Below are 22630 nucleotides of genomic sequence, written 5' to 3' on the forward strand. Positions count from 1 at the left end.
TTGTTTGTTTCCCTGTTTTCATTCTGCTGACAATTCTTAATAAGCATATTGCATTGTATTCAGCTTTCACTCTACATAACCATACTGGCTGGGATCCAAAGATTCTCTTGCACTAACAGAAGGCATTTCTACATATCTATGGGAAGATTCCTGATTTCCCTTCTCCCAGCATGTTTACTATCATCAAACCCACCAACATGGTGGTGGTGGGGGGAGGGTACAACTTCACTGCACAGGTTGAAACAGCTTCGCTTGGTATAAGTAATTTGTGCCATTTCATTTGAACTTCCTCATCTTGGCTTCTGCAAACATAAAGAGTGAAATCCCAAATCGAGTGATACAATTTTACTGTGCACAGTGGTTTTCAAAATGTTTATGGGAACCTCAGAAACATCTAGTGCAGTGGTTCTCAACCTTCCTAATGCCGTGACCCTTTAATACAGTTCCTCATGGTGTGATGACCCCCAGTTCTAACATTTATCCATTTTACAGATGGAGAACACTGATGCAGAGAGTCTCAGGCGACCCCTGTGAAAGGGTTGTTCGACCCCCAAAGGGGTCGCGACCCACTTTTATTACACCCATCACAACTACTTGAAACAATTTCCACATGGTGAGGTTTTCCATGGCTCCTTTTCAATCTATCTTGTCATTTCTTGGATGAAACTGATATCAACATGCAAACATGCATAAAACAGAAGGAAGGTTGAGACCAAATGCTAGAGAAACAACATGAGGAAAATTCCACCCGAATGCCATTTTGGTATTATTGGTGTGGCAAATATAGCTCGACTCTTCTAGAAATAGATAATGATATTTACCAGGGAGATATTTACTCCCTTGAAGTAGTATGAAAAATCCCAAATCAGAATGGTAGATTATTTACCTGGGGGGGGGGGGGGGGGGGTTAAACTGACTTCATTAGTTACTTTTTCTACATATAAGTGAGGGGGACAAACTGAGCTTTAGTGTCTTGTTCAGTTATAGCTTAGAGTGCCATAAGAACAAGCAAAGTTAGAATAGGAGGCGGAACGCTTCTAAAGGCTTTCATCTGGTTTCCAGGGAAACAAGTTCTCCAGTTATTTGCATATTCAGCACACATCTGGTGTAGTTGAACTCTGCTCCTCACTGTAATGAATGTGTTATGTGAAATGAATTGAAAAACAATAGTAAACGATGAATGTAAAATGCAAAAATCATTTCAAAAGTTCTTTGATTTTTATAAGTCAAATGATAAAGAAACAACTATATGTCACCCATAATTTCAAATAATAATCCCAACAGGCTTAAACACTCTGGGATGTGTGAAAGTTTAGATCTGTTAAAACACATGACACAATGAGCAAATGTCCTCAAGGATGTAAAATTTTACCAATTTTTCAGTTAATTTCCATTTTTTTATTTTTACAATTAAAAACTTTAACCATTTTATAGAGTGTGGGCGTTGGAGATATCTGGAGATATATTGTATTCGTGGAGAACAGTTTGCCCAGGGATCATAGCCTGCTTAGCTATTTGTCTCACTCCTACCTGGATGGACAGAACCACGTAGCTCAGGTATCTGGTATCACAGCATACAGAAATTGTTAACTGCCACATAAAGGATATACATATGCTCTGAAGTTTGACTCAAATATGATCAAATTCACTCAATGAATATAAGGTGAGTTCTCGATTGGCAATAATTAAGACAAAAATAGCAGTGCACTGAGTAGGTTTGTGCTTCCACAGTAGCCCCTAGTGCTATAGGGCCAGACTGCTGTAGCCTGTTGTAGCTGCTTTTGCCTAGTCCAAGAACTCCTCACTGGAGAAGGGACAATATTCCCCAGAGGTCATTTTTAGGTTAATGAATGTACAAACTTCTTTGTAAAGCATTGAATTGTTCACAGTTTGTCTGCTATTTGCATGTATGTAGTCAGATGATCCTTGAAATGATTTATCATTGCTTGTTTTATTCACTTGTACAGTCAGCAGCGTGTATTCAAGCAAGTTTTCTGAGTGTAAGATTAGCTTGGTAAAAAAGCAGGCATTCTAGGGACAATGAAGTATCTAAGTAGTATGTCTCAATTAAAAACATCATACAGAATACCTTTTCTATGCACCTTTTAAAAAATTAGAGAAGTCAGCAGCAGATGAGTCATTAGGGGCTGCAACTGCAAGAAGCAGATCTAATAGTATGAGAAAGTAGGGAAATTGTGCAAACCAGAAAAATCCAAACAGCTTGCCATCCTTTCCTTTAACGCTCATGCGTCATGTGACCAAAAATTTAGAGCATAAACCAATACATAAGAAGATAAACAGCATTTGAACCTTACAAAACATAGAACAATAAAATAGATAAATCCTAAAATTAGCCTATAAATAAAATGACACTATACCATTCTAATATGATCAACAAGAAAAAATCATCTTAATGCAACTTTAAAGAAGCCACCATTTTGCAACAGATGTAGTTATTTCTGGATCCACTAATAATAGGAATACCACCCAGGATTCAACAGGAAAGTGATAGCTGAATAAAACAGAGATAATTCAAAAAGCCCTCGGGGCCATCCATGGCTCACAAAATAACAAAATGTGATTTACATTCTCTATTGCACCCAATCCACAGAGCAGAAACAATCTGATAATAACATCTTATCAATTCACCTTCTTTGTTTTGCTGTTGGCAAAATGTTCAATATGACCACCATAAAAGCACACCTATGACTAGGGATTGCAATAAATTTCAAATAAAAAGGGAGGGTGGTCAGAGGGGAAATCCCTAGTGTAGCATACTTGCCTTGCCTGAAGGGCAAGCCCCCCTTCAAAAGGATGGCACCATGGAAATGTAGGTCCACTGACCCCAAGGAGGGATTCTAGTGACATGGGGAGGCTACAAACACAAAAAGGCTTCCCTACTGCCGGAGAGCCTCCATTAGGTTTAATGGGCTTACATTATTGAAAAGGTGGTATAAGTCCTAAGCCCCTGCTGCCAGCATAATGGGGGCAATGGCAGGTGGAAGCCAACTAATGTCTGCTCCTTGCCTAGTAATACCTCCATATCACCTTCCCTGAATCAGCAGCAGGACACAGGGCTGTTGGCTGCACTGTCCCACCACCACAGAGAGCTGCAGCAGCTACTTGCTGGCAAAACTGCCCCTCTTCCAGGGCAAATCCACTGACATGGCCCCATGCCACTCCCAGAGGCAGATTCAACTTCCCCTTTGGATGGGGCCATTAGTATGCTAGTTTGGTCAAGGTAAATCACCCTCATCTTACTCAGCTTCAACCCTTCCTGGATATCCATATTGCTAAATGTTATTAGATAAAGTCAAAGGGAGTAATACTATTATTTAATCATCTGTACCAAATCCTTTTAAAGTTGTCTTTCTAAAAAAAGATTCAGGAGTCCCTCTTGTGCTTTGGGTACAGCAAAAAAGGATCTTCAAAAAGCAGAAATGCAAGCCCTAGCCTCAAATGTGAACTGTACCAAGTCCACTCTAAGAAAAGCACCTAGTCCTGAGAAATTCCTGTGGTATTTTTGCCATCTGCCACAAGAATTGGACAAGTGTGTTGTGAAAAGACTCAGAAACTTCACATCCAAATGTCTGCCCCGATAGCCCTGAGGAATTGTAAGCCTCAATGGCTGCATATTGATCACCTTTTGAAGAATAATAATAATAAATCTTAGAAGCAAGCTTGTATTGATCCTAGTGGCTTCAGTTACTGTTGTTAATGAGTAGACATGAGTTTTCCAAATAAGAATATAACTGAACATAACTCCCAAATATTTAAAATATTTATTTATTTATTTCAAATTTAAATCCCGCCCTATCCTTGCAGGGCTCAGGAGGTCACAATAATCAATAAATACAGTTGATAAAACATTTAAACATGCTACTTGCTCTATTTTGCCTCCCTTGATAGTCCAGACTTTCTGCCTAGACCAATGCCTTTTTTGAAAATACCATTATTTTAGATTTATCATAATTTACAGATAGTTCCTCCTGAGTACAATAATCAATAAATGCATTTAATACCTTAACTTCAGACCTAGATAATAGCATCATATCATCTGTTCTCAAAGATTATAGCAGGTGGTTCTGAGATTACTTCTGCCAGTTCTTTTAAAACCCTGAGATGTAGCTCATCAAGGCCTGGAGATTTGATTTTGTTTCTGCACAAAGTAGCAATAATAAAGTAGCCAGGTGTTCCTGCACTAACTCTTTATTCTGTGCTGAATTTTTCCGACAGTATCATCTGTTTCATTTTCCCCTGGATGAGCACCTTTCCTTTTGGAGAAAAGATTGAGGCAAAGAAGGTGTAGTTCTGCCTTTTCTCCATTCCCTGTTAGCATTTTGCCATCTTCCTATCTTTTTTCTGCCTTTTGATATGGACATAACCAAAAAGAGCCTTTTTTGTTGTTTTTAACCTCTCTGGTTAAAACCTCAGCTCATTGTGAGCTTTAGCTTTTCTGACTTTCTCCCAACATATCCTGGTTATTTGTTTGAATTCCTCTTTGGTGACCCCCCACCCCCCACCCCGGCTTTCCATTTTTTGTACATGTTCCTTTTTAAATCTTAGCTCAGTTCTTTAGACAGCCAACCTGGTTTCTTTAGATTCCTCCCATTTTTCCTCCTCACTGGAACTGTTTGAAATTGTGCCCTCAAGATCTCACTGCAAGAAAAACTGCAAGAAGAAAATTATTGCTTTGTGTAATGGCAGGTTTACTTATGAATACATTTAATCCAACTCAGGGATGGAAAACATGGCTCTGAGTGGGAAGTTGAGCTAGGGCACAGAGGTATAGGAAATGGCAGCATGAAAGATAGGCCATTTTAAAAAATAATTGCATATTGAGAGAAGACAGCTTGAATCTGTTTCAAACAAAAGAATCGTTATAAGAAAGGTTTGAGAATAAATATTTTTGGGCTGGAAACCTAAAACATTTCCAAAAGCAAAGGGAGATAAAACAGTATGGAACTCCATGAAAGAAACTGAAACGGTTGCCTGGAAACTGTTTAAAAAGTATGTGCAGAAAGGGTCAGTGTTTCTCATACCTTTAATATATAGTGTGAAGACACTCTAAAAAAGTAAACTCAAGCATCAAAAAATTCAAATTTGCTCTTCCCCTATATTTTCTAAGGCATCAACAGGAATGAGTCAGCAATGGACAAGATTGCTCAACCTGCTGTGCTAAAATGAATTTGTAGCAGGTATTAATGTATGTAAAAAGGACATGAACCCGGAAATGAAAATTCAGTGGGGTACTGCTAATGGGGACATGGGGTATCCCATGTCCCTGGGCGCACACTGTTTTGTCGTGTGGGGGGGACACTGGGTAATAGCCGGATCTCTGCGCCCAGTCTCTCTCACGGTGTGGAAACCCAGTCAGTGCCTGGCAGCTCCCCTCATGCTGGGGCACCATTTGCTGGCTGAGTTGTTCACTTCAGCTGCAGGATGGCTTCCCCCCCAGGAGCCAGCCTACCACCGTGGGGCCTTCCTGAACTACCTGATGCCAAGCCCCACCCTGTGGCCTCCCTGCAGGCCAGCTCCTGCCCTCCCCTGGCCCTGCAAGGAGGAACAGGGCTTGGCAGGCTTGGCAGGCCCTGGGGAGGGCAAGAGCCTGTGGGGAGCCGGGCAGGGGGGCACAGGGAGCCTGTCATGCCCCCAGGCACCATTTAGGCCAGTATGCCACTGTGAAAATGAAAACCCTATACAGGGTTTATATTAGTCTTATACTTCAGTTTAAGGAGAAACTAGATTAATCCTCAAATGTGAAGGTAACTATGGAATAATGCTAGGCTAAATTTGAAACCAGTTTGCTAGAAGTCTTTCCCAAATTTGCTGTTTGATTTGAATGGGCAAGGATAGAGCTCAGAATCTCATAAATGTAAGGCATGCACTATGCTACAGAGATACAGAACTCTCTTAATGCCACAGCATCTCTAAGGAGCTTGAAGTGTTGTTAGAAAGGCAGTGTTGTGAGTCAGTGTTGGCAGGAATGCAGTTTTATTAACATTTAATGTTTACATTCTGTAAAATACCACATGTGGATCCATTTGAGATTAAGAAAAAAATTGATCAAAAGACAGACAAAAAATTAGAATTAATATTGTTCTGAATTAGTTTGTTTAGCACTTTTTGCATTTTGATCAACCAATGTGCAGTTGCATTTTTTTTTAAAAAAATTGCATTGCTGCTTCTTTTGGAATAGATGACACAGGAATCAGCAGGTAATTCCATTGCATTGCTTGGGACTCCAGTGAGTATTTAAGCTTTATTAGCAGTATGTGCGTCTTGTGTAAACAGACTGGATAATAGGCTTAGAAAGTTTTTGGTACATTCCCTGTGGAACCATTTAAGGAAGCTTTTGGCAGCAAAAGTCAGTCTTGCTAGGCTACTTCCATTGGGAAATAATGCACCACTAGAATTAGAGTGCTGTGTGTTCACTGCTGTTCAGCTGATAGTTGTTGGATGGGTTGGGGTTCATAAAGGAACAAGTTCTTTCTTTTACAGAATTGTATAAAAATAGAATTGATGAATATTCTGTATTTTTATTCTATGTTTTATCTTTTGTGGATATGATAGCACATTTATGGAAATGGTGTCTTGAAAAAATTACACAAATAATAAATGTGCAGCTGAGACCTTAAGGAAGTTAAAATATTGATAAGGTTGAAGTGTCAGTGCCAGAATGGCTGCTGATCCTCTGTTGCTACATTCCATGCTTCCTAGGTACTGTTTAAAGATGGCAATTATGTGGGATGAGCTGGGTATAAAGATCCTTGTAGAGAAAGTACAGCAAGTGGGACAGCAGGTGCAGGTAGTACAGGTGGTATAGCAAGACAAGGAAGGTGGTACAACAAGGTGGTATAGCAAGACAGGTGGTACAGCAAGACAAAGAAAAAGACGTTATCTCCCTCCTTTTGCCACATTTGCAGAATTTGCTCTATAGAAACCAGAATCCAGGAAGAAATTTTCATATCTTGCTGCGGCCCTCCAAACCACATTACATAGTATTTCTGAAGAACTTCTAAGCAGTTTTTCAGGTACTGCAGGGAGCTACACCAAGAAAGTGAAAGTGATAAAGTGGTAAAGAACACTGTTGCATTCAGGAACAGCTGGACCCAGTCCAGTGGGACCTAGAGTTTAATAACCTAATGTATATGCTTGTATATTAGAAAAAAGATTAATACAGTCATTCAATTAAGGACAGATAAACAATATACAGAGTAGCAGAGATGGGTAATAAGAGTTAGTTGTTTCACACAAGTCTAACTCCAGCTTCCTGGCCAGTGTGAAAACACCCATCAACAGTGGGGTAGCGCCAAGGGGTGGGGGTGCATGACACACCGGGCACACGCTGGTGAGGGGCATGGCAGAGGTGTTTCAGGGCATGGGGGCAGGTGAGGGTGCGGGGCACCCGCATGCCCTGGGTGCAGTTACCCCTCTACAGCTCTGCTCATTAATTCTCATATGCTGGTGATGTCATAGCCAAGTGACAGCATTACTGCTTAAAAGAAGTCACATGGCAGTGAAGAGATGAATCACAGACATATTCAATACTTGGTTATTCTCATCATATAGGTCTATATTTCTAAGTGGGTCTACTAGATTATAGGACATGTTCCATTCCAATTACTTTCACTGACTGGGATAAAAAGCACCGCATGACTAAATCAGTAGATTTGGCCAATGGTTTTATTTCTCAAGTGAGTTTATAAAAGAAAAATTTAAGTTATAAGTAACTGTACTCAAGAGACATCATTTACCAATTTGCCAGTAACAACATCTTAACAGGAGGGAGTTGCAGACTGTTACTCCAGTCAATAATTGAGACTCAGGAAAAAGAGCTTTATTGAACTGTGCCAGGACCTTAGCTGTAGAAAGCCAGAGCTGGGGCTTAGGCTTTTGCAGCTAGCATATATCTCCAAACTTTTCCCGCTTCTAGGTCTCCCCACTCCCACCTGTTCCCTCCATAGACAGAATAAGAAAAGGCAGTGTTTAAATCAGTGTTGTTATGAGTTCCAAACTCAAGAACAGCGATAGAACTCATTCCGGCCTCAGGGAGGGGGAGGAACGAGGGATGCATACTTCACTAGTTACAAGCACAACCATCAAGACAGAATGGCTCATTAGCAGATAACAGCAAGTGCAGATGTGACCTGGGCACCAGCCTGGGGATGCTAGGCCAAGTGAGAGCCAGGCCTGACGCTAAGTCAATTCTGTATGCATTGTGTAAAAAAAAGTGTGTCCCCCCATCCTCTACACAAATTAAGGGAGGACAGATGGCCAGTAGAGTAGGAACTTCAGCTATAGAATCCCAAGGAGTCAGTTTTCATAGGCTAACACTGCAGTACTAACTTGTATATATGTAATTAGGACATGTAAAAAAATTCCAGCCATTTCTCATGTGTTCAAGCAGCACAATGTACTAAAAGATTCCAAGAATGTCAACACAATTATTTTCTGATTTTGGTGATTTCCATTTTGAAGCCATTTTGATTTCCATTAAAAAGTGTGTTTTTTAAAAAGGCCATCCAAAAACATAGGCACTGGGTATACAATAAAAATAAGTTTTTTAAAAAACAAGCTGGTACACAGTTATTAAATTAAGCAGAATGATGAAGGCAGAACAAAAGGTTCTCAAGTGCATTTCTGTGTGAAAACCACAGTGAATTTATAACAATAAGTAGTCTATGTTTCCACACCACTGGGACAGCCATCCAATTTGCCCCATTATATTTTAAGAAGACCAACTTCAAGTGTGACCTACAAATCCCTGACTTCACAATTGCCCTGGAGAAGTCCTGCAGTGTATCCTGGGATCTGAAAAGGACTAAAGTCAACTGTAGCCCCAATTTTGCTATTCATTAGCTCTTGGGAAAAGGAGGAGAGCTTGTTTCATTCATAATCCACCAAACACTAAAGTGAGGTTTTACTGAGCCGAAATTCTGCAGAGCCACTGATTTGAAATGTTGAACCATGGACATATTACATTTCTTTGCATGCAAAAAATGCTGGCACAGACTGGTTTAAGAGATCTGCAGTATAGATCTGACTTGAGATATTGATAGATCCCATCTTCACTTACAAACTCAGGCATTGAAGTAAAACAGTTAGAGCACTTGGGAAAGGAAAAACAATTAAAAAACATGCCATACCACATTTTTTAAAGCAGAATAAATGTACAAATACCATAATATAAGAACAATGTGATTGCTGCATCTATGAACCATAAATATAGGCGCTTGTAGACAGCTTTATGTGGTTGCAAAGTTCACTAAAAGATGCCTAAGGCAATTTAGTTAATGGATTTTATTAGTGAGAATTTTGTGTGGAAATGTCTTAATCTGGCACAGGTTTTATAAATTTTGCATAATGGGATACATACTTGATTGCAGCATGTAATTTGTCTGTCCATTTTCAAAAAGCAAAACAAGTCTGGAAATGTGTTAAGTAATGGAGTAATGGAATTTACACATCCTTTTCAATGAAAAAGACCAACACTACCTCTCTTTCAAATCATTTAAAAAATATTTGCAGAACCCACACTGCATGGAGTTTAAGTATATTAGTATAGCAGTGTTTATTTGGTAAAAATAAAAGCAATGCATTTTTGTTTTTGTATGTTTGTTTTTACTTCAAGGTGTTCACATAATTGAGGAAACAACAGTAACTTCCCAAATGAGAACAAGCAGTTAATGTTTAAAGTTTCAGACTAGGAGCCAGGAAAACAAAATTTGAATTCCCACTCTGCCACTGTGCTAGATGACCTTGGGCCAGATACTATCTCACATCCAAAAATTCTTCATGGGGTGGTTGTTGTAAGGACAAAATGGAGGATGGAAGAATTATTAGGTAAGGCACTTTGGGGAGAAATATCCAAATTAAATTAAATATGAATATATATTTATACATACAATAGCTGCTGTGCTCTTGACTATGCATGATAATCTAGTGGTCAAATTAGCCCAAGGTTGTTGTTTTTTTCTCCTTCAGCGTGAGTGGAAGCAACACCTCTTCAACATCACCACTGGGGAAAAGAAGGCATGGCAAAACAAAAATTGATGATCTCACTGCTACCCATCATGCCTGTCTTTCACATTCTGAACAACCACAGTAAACAGTAGCTCTTTCCATACATTAGGAATATGATGCATTACTTCACAGACTTGTAAGATTTAGATTTTTACCTGCTATTTGCTTATCCTTGTTTCTTGTTCCAACCCCTCAGAAGGCCCTTTTAACTTTCAAAATTGCAAAGAACAGTAGATTTCACCAGGCGTAGATTTGCTGTTCATAAATGATAAGATGGAGAAGCTGCACCTGGAATAATTTCTGTTCCTTTCTATGTAACTTAAACATATATAAGAGCCTTGATCTCAAGTTCATGCCTTCTTGACTTCCTGGTCCTCGCTGGGTATATGGGTTTTTAAATGATCCTTTGGCGTTTTCCCCATGGCCAAAACATCCTGGGGGGGAACCGGGATGATACATACCAGGATGTTTCCATCTCAGTTCCTCCCTCTGCACAGCAGTCCGTCAGAGCATTCAGGACATGAGGAAGAACTCCATGTGATTACGCACGTCCCCCAGGTTACTTTCATTTTCCTTGTTGGCGATGCTGCGCATGTGCAAACTGTCCCGTTTTTCCGGCATTCTGATTGGCTGCAGCCGGTGAGGTGGGAAAAATAAACGGGCCTATCTCTCACAATGTTTGCATGGGAGCGGAAGTGGCATGGTTTTTTTAAAAAAGAACCGCCAATTTTATTATTTTTGAAAGGCTCGGGTTAAGGGAAATCTCACGGGGCGAGGTCAAGTTAGACCTGGAAGCCATGTGGAAGTCATGGCCAAACCAGGATGATTCACTTCCTTATCCCAGGATATATTGGCTGTGGGGAAAACACCTTTGTTAATCTTTTCCTTGGTACCAAATCACCATCAATAGCCAAACAGCCATCTGCTTTAATCTAAATTAGGCTTACCCTTCAACCTTTTGATCCTTTTGGTCCTGTATGATTGTCAAGCATGGAATCAGCTGAGCCAATGGGTGTTAAAGGCTTCATTGAGATCATAATAACTACAAAATACTACAGTACAGATATCATTAACCTATCAACAGCGTGGATCAAAATGGGGATCAAATGTACTGAAAGGGTGAATCATGAAAATGAAATAAGAGTTGGGTGACATGTCCTAGCATATTTTCCATTCCAGTAATCTATTTCTTGAAATTTGAAGTCAGTATTATCTAAATGGAACTCATGCTTGAGAATCCAAAGGATGAATAAAGCAGCATGGGACAATTTTAAGATAAGACTGTTAATGATCAAGATGCCTAGCTAAACAAAACACCCATAAACATTATGTTTCCTGACAGCTGCAAGCAGAAGAATCTGAAATGGCGGTAGCCAACGCTATACAACATTGAACCATGTAATTTACATCTTAGAGAAATTAAACACAGCATAATGGCTTAGCTTCCAGGCAACAATACTATTAAATTTGCTGTAGCAGATTATGACATCATCTGAAACCCCAGGATACACATTTCAACCCAGCCATTATGGTTTGTATTATGTACTGCTGTTCTGGTTAGTTTTTCATTTAATTCATTGCAAAGATTGTTATTTTTAATGACTGCATATGCCACCAGTCACTGTAAATGCATACAGCCAGTGATGTCATTGCTATTATATGAGGTATATGGGGTAAGTCAAGTGAACAGGCAGTGGTCCACCAATGAGACCCAGACCTGTACTTACAAATTGTGTGGCATTCAAATGGTCTGGTTAACCTATTATATAACATTTTTCCCATTGCTCCAATTGACCAAATTTCCACTATCATTTTCTTTGGCCCTTTTAAAAAGAGACTCCTCCTTATTTTTGAATGTATAGTGTCTATTTTATCAACACAGATTTTAAATTCAGAGCTGCCTCTTTTTGCTCTCTCAACTTGTCATGTGCTCATTTCTTAACCACCCCACTGTTTCTCACATTCTGTGGCTCTTAACATGTCATTCATCAACTTCTTTATTCAGCAAGTCTCTCTTGTAAATCTTTGATCAACTAATCCAGCTTTTCCTCAATTTCTCCTCTATTGCTACCAGATATTCCCTTCACTCATCCTTACTCTTTGCAGGAGATCTAGTGGCTTTTTCTGGCATGTCATAATCCCAACATATTTGCCAGAAACCAGAGTCCTTAAGCCATACATGGCTCTTGCATGGCTAAGGAACATATGTGCTTTTGAAGAAGCTTCTGGGCATGTAAAAACTATTGAAGTGGGAGAAACTGAACTTTTCCTTGTTAATCTTGCTTAAGAAGTCATCAATTTGTTTTCTTTTTAAACTGATCAAACAGAAAGTTTGTAACATAATCATTATTTTGTTTCTTCTTCCTTCTACTATATTTACCATACATTTACACCAACAGATGGATACAAACCACAAAAGTTCAACTAACAGAAGAAATAAATAAAATAAATACCATTAAAATAAATGTTATCAAATCCTCTTTGCCCAATTTCTCCCTGAAATCCAATAGTTAATTTTGTTTCTTCTTTTTTAAGAACATGGAGACTTTCTAACCAATTCAATGTACTTATTCCTTCGTAAAATAAGCAACAGCGCAAATGTAAGAAGAGTTACACTCCTTTAATCCCATTGCTGTAACTCTGCTAAGGATAGCACTGCAAATCCTTGAGAACAAAAGATCTAATTGTTGATAAGGATTAGATTCAATTCACACAAACAAAATGTGCCCCAGGACTCAGCCTGTGTCAGGGGAGGACTGAGTGGCTGCCTTTCTCCCTTTGGCTAATCAACACGAGTCATGTGATGGGGGACTGCAGTGGTCCTAGCTCGGCGACCGACAATTTTTGGGCGCTTTTTTTGTTCACCGGGGATGGGTCTCCCCTGTCTGGATGGCAGTTCATTCCATGCTATGATCCTGAGAGGTGGCTTAGGGTTTACCCACCAGAGATTTTGGGCCGCATTTGTGCTGCATAAGGGCTGCTGTGGCAGCAGGCAGGATGGTCACCACAGAGCAGATTTGGACTGGCAGCCATTGGTGTTGTTAGTTTACAGAGCATATGTGCAACCTCAATTTTCTCTAATTTATTCATTTTAGTCTCGTTGAGTCAGCCAACTGGTGTATGGATTGTCGGACATAGCAAGGCCATGGGGACTAGTCAGTCTGCTGCTTAATCTGCATGGGTCGGAGCCTCGATCAGGACTCCAGTGTTTCACTAGCTGGCTCGGACGACATGGTCAGAAAGGGTCCTATAGCTGGGAGGTCGGCATCCATGAACAGAAAGGCATTGGCCGTCACGCTGCGTGGGGCGCAACTTGGAGAGCTGCATCAGCAGCTGCTGTTGGCCAGATTAGTTTGGTTATGTCTGTCATGTGGGCAGACATGACAAGATGCTATCAGTCCTGATAAAGTGAAGAATATTACAAGAGCGCATTCTAGCTCGATTCTGCTAGCTCTCTGAAGCTAAGCAGGGGAGGCCCTGGTTCTCAGTCAATAACTTAAACTGGACCAGGTTTAAGATATGCAAGGATGCAGCCCAAGTGATATGGGGGTCAGGTGGTGAGGTTCTCCTTCAGGCTGAAAACTCCCATTACCAGGCAATGTAATTTTGCCTTGATGACCCACACCTGTTCAAGTCGGGCAGAGATGGGTGGTTACACACTATACAGCATGCATTATTGCAGTAGCTCTGGTCTTTGGAAGTGAGATCTGCAAGACCGCAGCCCAAGTGGTACGGGATATGGGTGGTGAGGTTATCCCGCAGTCTGAGATATCCCATGCGCAGGAGGCGCAATTTGGGCCAGACGCTGTTCACCTGTCTGAGTGGGGACGAACATTTGACTATATGCCATAAGACATGCTCTATTGCAGTGGCCAGGTGGCATGCAATAGGATTGTGGCTCTGGGCTCAGGAAGCTGGAGCAAGAGCTGTTGGTAACAGCGCAGTGGCAGTTTTGGGGCACAGGAGCACATCCTTATTGGGAAGGCAGAGCTTGCATGCAGGACCTTCCCGCATTGGAGGCACTCAATAAATGGTCTGGGGTAGTGGAAGGCTCAATTGTGCACACCTTGGGGCTATGCTGGAGAGCTCACTAACCCTGGCAGGAAGAGGTGTCACTAAATGGGTACACGCTCAAGTGGCACCTAGTAACTTTCTGTTCCAATCTCCTTGGGGAGATGTTGCCTGGCAGTAGTTGCTGCCTGAAGGGCCCAGGGGTCAGCTTGGGCTGCCCGAAGGCCAGGTGCAGCATTTGCTGCCTGGGGGCCAGTATGTGCCCCTTATGCTCACCCAGCTACCTAATGTTGTTATTAATAAACGGGCTGCGGTCAATTTCCTATCCTAACTAAATAATGTGTCATTGTTCAGTGGAGCTAACCTCCACACATCTGCCTGCAACACATTTTTTTTTCAAATCAAATTACTTCATCTTACTTATGCCAGTATCTTAATTCTTGATATGGAAACACCATTATCTGATGCAGAATATTACTGATGTCAGCAATTGTAATATAGCTTTAGTAATCCAAATTTGTCATTGTATGGTAATATCACAGCATTTTACAGTATATATTTTGTCCAGTAGGAAGAAATTCTGGAATGTTTGAACTAGAAGAAGTTCTGCTTTAAAGCAGGGGGTTGGATATCTTCCAACTTTCTCACTGTAATTTCTACAATCAGTATTTCCTATTTCTGTGGCAGCTGTACTAGAAATCATGGTAACAGTAACATTTAAGTCTATTTGACCAGGTTCATTACTCACTATCTTCTAAATCTCAAATCTTCCTTGTCCTCAAGCAATCCAGATAAGCTGGTGGAGTGAAGTAAGGATTTGTCCGTAGGAGCAGATCTTTAATCAGTCCAAGTCCCAAATACAGTTACTTTGAGCAAAATAGCTCTGGGAGAATGCTCTTGAAGTTGAAATTTACACAGCTCTGAACTGCTGGTGTTTCTCTGATCCTCATTATTACTAATAGTATTCCTAACAGCATCATTAAAGACCACACTGAGTGTCTGTATTGCTGACCACAAATTTTGCTGTTAACCTAATGCTGCCAATAAGCCTTTGTCAGCCTATTTGCACACATGCTTCTTGAGATGTCCTGAGATTTTTTTTCTCTTTTCAGCTTTGTGGCAAAAAGGAAATATGTGTATTTTTATTCCTAATGCACAGGAGAAACAAACAGAGCCCTGGTAGCCTCTCTTACTCCCTCACAGACAGAAGAGCATTCAATGAAAATGTGATTAGCAATGGGGAGGGGACATAGTTAAAAAGTAGCAGTCTGGCAATTTGGTGCTTTATATCATTGTCCACACAGGAATGCTTAATGTATTCCAGCAATTATGAAAATCAAACAAATGCTGAATTGATAAATATGACAACCTGTAAACTCGGCTATAAAGCACAGAGCCAAGAACACAGCGTACACCCCCTCCCCCCGATTCTCTTCAAGGAACACGCCACATGGTGGAACTGCTTGGCTAATTCTCTCTCTCTCCCTTCCCCCCTTTTTTGCTCTTATCCCATTTATTCTTTAATAGCCATCGGTACTGAAGCTGATGTCTGCAAAAGCGAGTGAGTTGATTAATAGGTGTTTTATACATCTGGTATTTTCTCATAAAAGACTGGTAAACTTATTTCAATTATCATACCACCAACAAGGATGCAATCTGTTCACAATGGCTGTTTACGAATGGCTGCTTTGGGTAATGGCTGTTTTCTTTGCACAGGAAATGAAATATAATATTATTAAACAGAGATATGCAGAACAATATGTCAACTTATCCATCTTTCTGATGTTTATAGACTCTTTTTACAATGTTTATTTTATTTTATGGGACCAAACGGTAAACTATCTCCTACATGTAAAGACCTAATTTCTTTTATTTTTCCTTTAATGTCCTTGAATATTAGCTTCTACAAACTTGCAAGCAATCAGAGCAGGAAACCTATGGTAGGTACTTATTAATTCCATTTAGATAAATGTGTTAAAATGAATTGGATAATGAAACAAGATGTTTGTCTTTTAAGAAGGTGGTAGTAAACTTCTTTGGCCGGAAGACTAAGATATTTCCTATCTTAAACACACCACCTGGGATAGCGTCACAAGCTAATCCATGAAATGACATGAAAAATCATGTATTTTTTGGTTTGCAGAAAATGCTCAAGGAAATAATATTGGGTAATGATCTTGAACAGAAATTAAGATAATGAGAAATGACAAGGACGAATGCATATAACAGACAATAGATTCCTATACAACACACAACACAGCACAATATCCTCAAAAGTTTTCACTATCGTGGAAAAGACGTCTGTGAATTACCACGAGACGCAGTTGCTGCTCGGGGTGGGGAAAAGCGAAACCAGCAGATGCTGCACCAGAAAGGGCGGAAGGGGGGGGAGCGACACTAGGAAAGGGCTAGCATCACAGGAAGAAAGAAGGGGCGAACCGAGACTTTAAAGGAGCTCGCCCTCCTTTGCGCCAGGCCATGTGCTCGCCAGTTGACGATTTGCCCACCCACCTCTCTGTACTTTTCTATGTTAATGCATGCTCGTTTTGTCATAGCCTAGATACTTGGCGGTTTGGTGCATGGGTATGGCTCTGGAAGGGCAAGGGCAAGGGGGCTAGGGAGCTACGCCTTCCCCTTGGGAATGGCAACAGTGGCAAAAGGCGACCACCCCTGCTGAACCGGGCCGAAGGGGAACATCTCTGGCCAGGAGCATCTGCCCGGCAGAGCCCCGCAGTAGAATGAAGCTTGGGATGGAGTGCCCGCCCTGAGGAGCTTTAGCACGTTGCCCCCATGACCTGATCCAGACCCATGCTTAGCCTCCTGCTTCTGATCAATAAAATGGCTATGGCCAATTTATTACCCCAGCAATGTAGTAGTGTGTATTATTGGTAAAGGGCTTCGCACAGAAGAGATCCACCCTCGGACAGCAATCACTATGACTCTTCCAGACACAATATGCATTCTCTATTTTTGTAAGGACTTAAATGGTCCATTCTTTTCATCTAGAGATGAAGACACAAATAAATATGACACTGGGAGATCCATGAATAGGTTTTAGCAATGTTTTCATTTCCTTTCTTTTAAAGCAATAGTAGCCATTCAAGTTCCCACTTCAAATAAGGGCCACAGCAAAGGGAGAGAATAGTTTAACCATGACCCACATTGTTTTGCCAACTGAAACTAAACTCGCTAGTCTGTTATGATCCCTGAAATGTAAAAAGGAAACTGACTTCCACTTTGGCCACTTCTAGTATATGACTTCAAAAAATATGGGCGGAAGGGTTAATTTTGAGCAATGCAATAACTTTTGGAAGAGTTAAATCCTCCACCCACATAAACATATTACAGGTTAGAAACATAAAGTGTCATTTATTCTTTTCTGTTCCAAAAAGTGCATATCACTTTCTGAAAGAAAAGGAAATGAAAATCTACTTACATTGAAATCATAAACAGAGTTACATCCTTTGAAATCAGCTGACTTCAATGAGCTTAGAAGGGTTTAACTTACTTAGAATTGCATTGTTGCTAAGAATATTTTAAAAAACAGGAATGAAATTAAACAAACTAAAGGCATATTTCTCAGTTCAACCTGACAAACTGAAAAACTATCTTTCTTTTAAGTATACTTAATCATGAGTACAGCATCTAAGAAATTCACAGTCCTATCCAGACCCTGTGGCGGTGGGCTGCAGTGCCAGTTTGACATTGTACCGTTGCCTCCCGGAGGGCTTCTCGGCAGCACAGGGAAGCTATGAACAAAAAAAGTCTCCACACTGCTGACAAGTCCTCCATTGGGCTTCATGGGCTCACACCACCAAAAAGTGCAAACCCAAATCCTCAGCACTGGCATTCTGGTGAGCAAATGCTGGGAGGAAGCCGACTAAGGTCAGCTCCAGCCTCTGCAGCCAGTGGCAAAACACTTCAAAATGTCTCATGCCTTGGAAACCCTATGGTATTACCATAAGTGAGCTGTGACTTGACAGAACACACACAGAGAGCATCAAAGCCTGTGCCCCATCTAAAGAAAATAAATGAATATTCCCAGAGTGGAGAAAAAGTGAGCTTCTGGAAACAGTAGCCATAAGGATGCCAGGCTCTAGGTAGATCCTCTGGAATTACAGCTCATCTTCAAATTACATAGATCAGCTCTCCTGGAAAAAACAGATGCTTTGGAGACAGTGACGTATCTACAGATTTTTTTATGGGGGTGTGGCCGCACCTCCCAAAGCCCTGCTCCCAGCCTCAGTGCTTCTAAAAGCATCTTTTTGAGGCCAGGGATGGCAGACTCCCTTGCCTCCCTGCCCTGCTTCCCCCCCCCCACCAGCTGGGCTCCCAGCTGGCAGTCCATTCTGCCCTCCCCTCTGGGCAGAGACATAGCTAGGGAAAATGGAGCTTGGTGCAAAACCTGAATTTTGCACCACCACCCCCATGGGCAGCCGCTGTGATGCTGGAATCCACCCTCAAACAGCATCACTTTCAATGGTGTTTAAACTAGGGAGCCCAGATTCTCATTTTCAATCCACCTTAAAGGGAGAAGCTGGGGTCCCCAGTTAAAACCACATTGAAAGTGATGCTGTTTGGGGGTGAATTCTCCCCCACCCTGAAACAGCATCACTTTCCATGTTTAAACTGGGGACCTCAGATTCTCCCTTTAAATTCATGCTGAAGGGGGTGGATTTAAAAGAAGAATTTGGGGGGTGCCTGCTGTCAGGGTTGCAATTGTTAAGCTAGCAACACCAAAAGGTGTACCTCCCATCTTCTATTAGTTCCCATTGGAAACAATGGGGAATGGGGCACCCCCCTTTGGGAGTCCATAACTTTGTACTCCTGAACCAAACCTCACCAAACCTTGGTGATATCATCAGAAGGGTTTCTCAAAAAATCCCTGAAATTTTGGTGCTGCTAGCCTAAAAACTGTGCCCCCTGCAGGTCAAAAATGAAAAAAACCACTTTAAAAATACAAAAAACCTACAAATGGGGGGTGGAGTTTCGGACATGTAATGGGAGTGTTGAACCCAGGAACCCCCCTTACCTATGTCCTTGTTTGGAGAGTGGACTCTATGGCATTGTGCCACACTGAGTTCCCTGTTCCTCCTCCGAATCCACTGTCAAATCTGAAGGACTTTCCCAACCTGGAGGTGAATAACCCTACCCCCACCTTCTGCCTGTGGCCAGGGGGGCAGCAACCCTAAGTAGTCTCAATATTACACAGCAGATCAAGTCAGTCTTTAATAATAATAAATTCTTTAGAAATCTTACTCCAAAAATCCAGATGATGTAGAAGGACTTGGAAGCAAATCCCATTTTATTCAGTGGGGTTGCTCCCAAGAAAGTGTTCTTAAGGTTGCATCCTTATTCTCATTGTAAAAAAGATGTTCCAAAACACATAACCATGTCCTGTGCATTCAATATGCCAGCAGTGTGACACTGAACAAAATACAGAGAATTTACAGTCTAAATTAACAAAAGTGTGGGAATAGTGGCTAAAGTATGACAAAGCTGAGCAAAAGATGTTCAGGAAACAGTGAAGAAGCAGAAGAGAAAATCTCTCCTTAACAATTAGCTTTTGATCTGTAAGGGTGATTTCTCACAGGACTATATTTCTGCCACCCATATAGACCAGAGCATTTTACCACATGAGACTCTAAGACTGTATCTCAGTCCAGATACTTGGTGACTCCCACACAATTGTCAGTGTAATCCATCACCAACTCAAAATCTGACTAGGTTCTGATTACATGATTGTCTAAGTATGTACAATAATTCATACAAGCAGCACATAGTATCTCCCTATCTGGAGGTGTTGGTTGATAAAATTGGTGTCTCCCCCAGAGGGATCATGAAGATAAGGCTTGGCCTGTGCTCCCATTGGTGATGGTGGGAGGGGTGAAGGCTTTTATTGCTCCCTGAAGGAGCCAGTTACTGATCATCATTGTAGAAAGAACTACCTTTGAGATCAGTTTAGAGAGCTTAAGTTTTTCGTATTTGTTTATATCACTCATTCTTTGTTGAATAAGTTTGCAATCTGAGTGACCCGATCTGATGCTGCGATTGTGTAGGTGTTACCAATGCCTTTTCACTGGAAGTTTAATGAGTTTAACACCACGTAATCTCATACTAGGTTGTGTTTATTGTGGATAAAAAATGCAAGGGATTAATTAAATGTATTACATCAAACAGTATACTGGAAGAAAATATTAATTAAATTATTAAAAACAGAATTGAGAATTGTAATTGCAAATATGGTTGCCATGGAACTGGAAAGCTGCCTATGAATACAGCAGAAAAATAATTTAAGTGTGCTGATATTCTGCTTTGACCTTTTTAGTTATACACCTGACCAGATAGTCTGCAAATGTGTTTGCGAGAGTGATAACATTAAAAGTTCTTGGTGGAAGAAAGAAAATGAGGATTAGGAATAATGCTGCGTGATTAGGAATGATTTTTATTATATTGAAAAGGCTAGGAACAAGGAGTCCAAGATAAAAAAAACATTAAAAAGTAATTCATATGGAGATTTTTTTTTGCAGTGTAGATTATTTCTGTTCTAAATAAAGGAGCTAGATCATTTTAAAAAATTGCAAGTTCAGTCTGCAAAAAGCCTCCATCATGCTGAATTCCACAGTTACTGCAAACTGTGGCCATCTACACACATTTGGCAAGCCTACTTTCTTGTCAGGGCAGATTTTCAGTTCTGCCACATATTCATTACATTATCCAGGTGTGATTTTTAAATGCCCCATGATTCACATTATGGGGGCTAGGTGGAAACTCGGGCCATCAAAAGCCAAATCCTCTGCAGAGAGTAATAGCCGCCCCCTAGGAGATGTTGGGAAAAAGGTGAGGGGAAAGTGGGTAAAGGGGAGTGTGTAATTGATCTTCAGACTATGCCATGCTACCCTCCCTCTCATGTGAAATATGGAAGTTCTTTTTGTGGGGTTGAAAAGTAATGCTTCCTTAATTTGCACATGCAAGTCACAAACTGATTTTTGTCTCCTGTTGCAATTTCACATAGGATAGACTGATCATGGATCTGGCTGGCAATAGAATTTCTGTCGACTTTCTATATCTTTGCAATAATTGTCACAAACATGTGTACACTATTTGGGCAACAATTCTTTCCTTAGATTGTTTCCACCCCAAACCACACCACCATCAACCCTCAACACTGTTACTGAACACACGTGTCTACAAATGGTTCTGAGACAATTCTGTGTGACTGATTTATGAAACATGACAGTTCCCTTTTTTGATGCAATGCATATTTTTTGCCTTTACTTGAGAACGACAATGCAAGTACCTACTCATCCGAAATCTTTGGCCTTTTCCCCATAAGCAATGCTTTGCACAGCTTTTAGGTACACATACATCTTGTTAGTTTCACCTTAATAACAAACTCACAATACCAGAGTAAACAGTATTTCTAAGCTGCCCTATAGCAAATCCAAAAAAAAAAAGATGTGCAACTTAGGTTAAAAATGGAGGCCTAATAAAATACAGTAGAACTATTTTGGTGGCTCACTTATCTAAGGAGAAACAATCACCAGGATCAGAGTGAAAGAATTTAATGGAAAGAATTTAAAAAGAGAGCGACTACTCCAGTAGATACAAATATCTCTAGGCTATGGAAAGACTAGGATGTATAAACTTCACAATGTCCTATGGTTCACTAAAAATAGAGATTGAAATCTCTGAAAATGGAGAGAAAAATAAAACATATACTTAATATAGACATTACAGACAGAAATAAATTGTCTTTGTACCACAGAATCATTACATTTAGCAGCAGCACTCAGACTTCCTGGCAAACATTGTTCAAACAAAACAGGTCCAACCCCAGCAATAATGCTTATTAGATTAGGTAATTTATCATTATGTTTATGATTTTATAATAATTGTTTGACTAATATACAATAAATCTCATCAACCTTACATTTTAGTATTAAATCTTAAGCAATTTTAATCTATTCTTATCACAATATACAGTGTTTATAGAAATGTAATAAATGTTCCATTAGCTATTAAATATAGCTTTATATCTCCTGTTTTATTATTACCCTTCACATTTTTGGTCTATACAATGCAAAAAATCATTAAAAATAAAAATTATATTGATGATTGAGCACATACAAAAAATGTAATTCTCACTTCTCATTAAACTTCTGTTTTGGTCATCTACTTACACAGCTAGTTAATTTAGCCATTATGGTGCATTCTCTTAACTTTGCTTCCCAGTTTTTTCAATCCAGGCAATGTTTTGCTTTCCCACTGGCTGCAAGTATTACTCTACCTGCTGATAGCACGTACATGAATAGTTCTGAAAGTTTTACTGGAAGATTCTTTGGAAAGATTCTTACAAATGTAGTCCTTTGAATCACTTTGAAATTAATTTTCCATATTTTCTGTATTTCTGCACGTATTTCTAAATTTTTAACACTTTTTTTACAAGTTCATCACCTATGATAAAATACTACTTGACATTTTCAACAGAGTTTTAGAATTTTAGAGTTTTATTCATCTTCCTAATGTCTTTTGGCATCATATGCTATCTTAGAAACATTTCATACCAATCCTCTATCAACTTCTGAAAAGT

General features: G+C 40.2%; 1 protein-coding gene across 35 annotated transcripts in view; it reads right to left on the reverse strand.

The window, feature by feature from the left end:
* The window catches only part of PTPRD (protein tyrosine phosphatase receptor type D), a 1487793-nt gene that overhangs the window by 730767 nt on the left and 734396 nt on the right, over positions 1–22630 (reverse strand). The window lies entirely within an intron of this gene.

The sequence above is a fragment of the Sphaerodactylus townsendi genome, linkage group LG07 (assembly GCF_021028975.2).
Source record: "Sphaerodactylus townsendi isolate TG3544 linkage group LG07, MPM_Stown_v2.3, whole genome shotgun sequence".
Classification (NCBI taxonomy): Eukaryota; Metazoa; Chordata; class Lepidosauria; order Squamata; family Sphaerodactylidae; genus Sphaerodactylus; species Sphaerodactylus townsendi.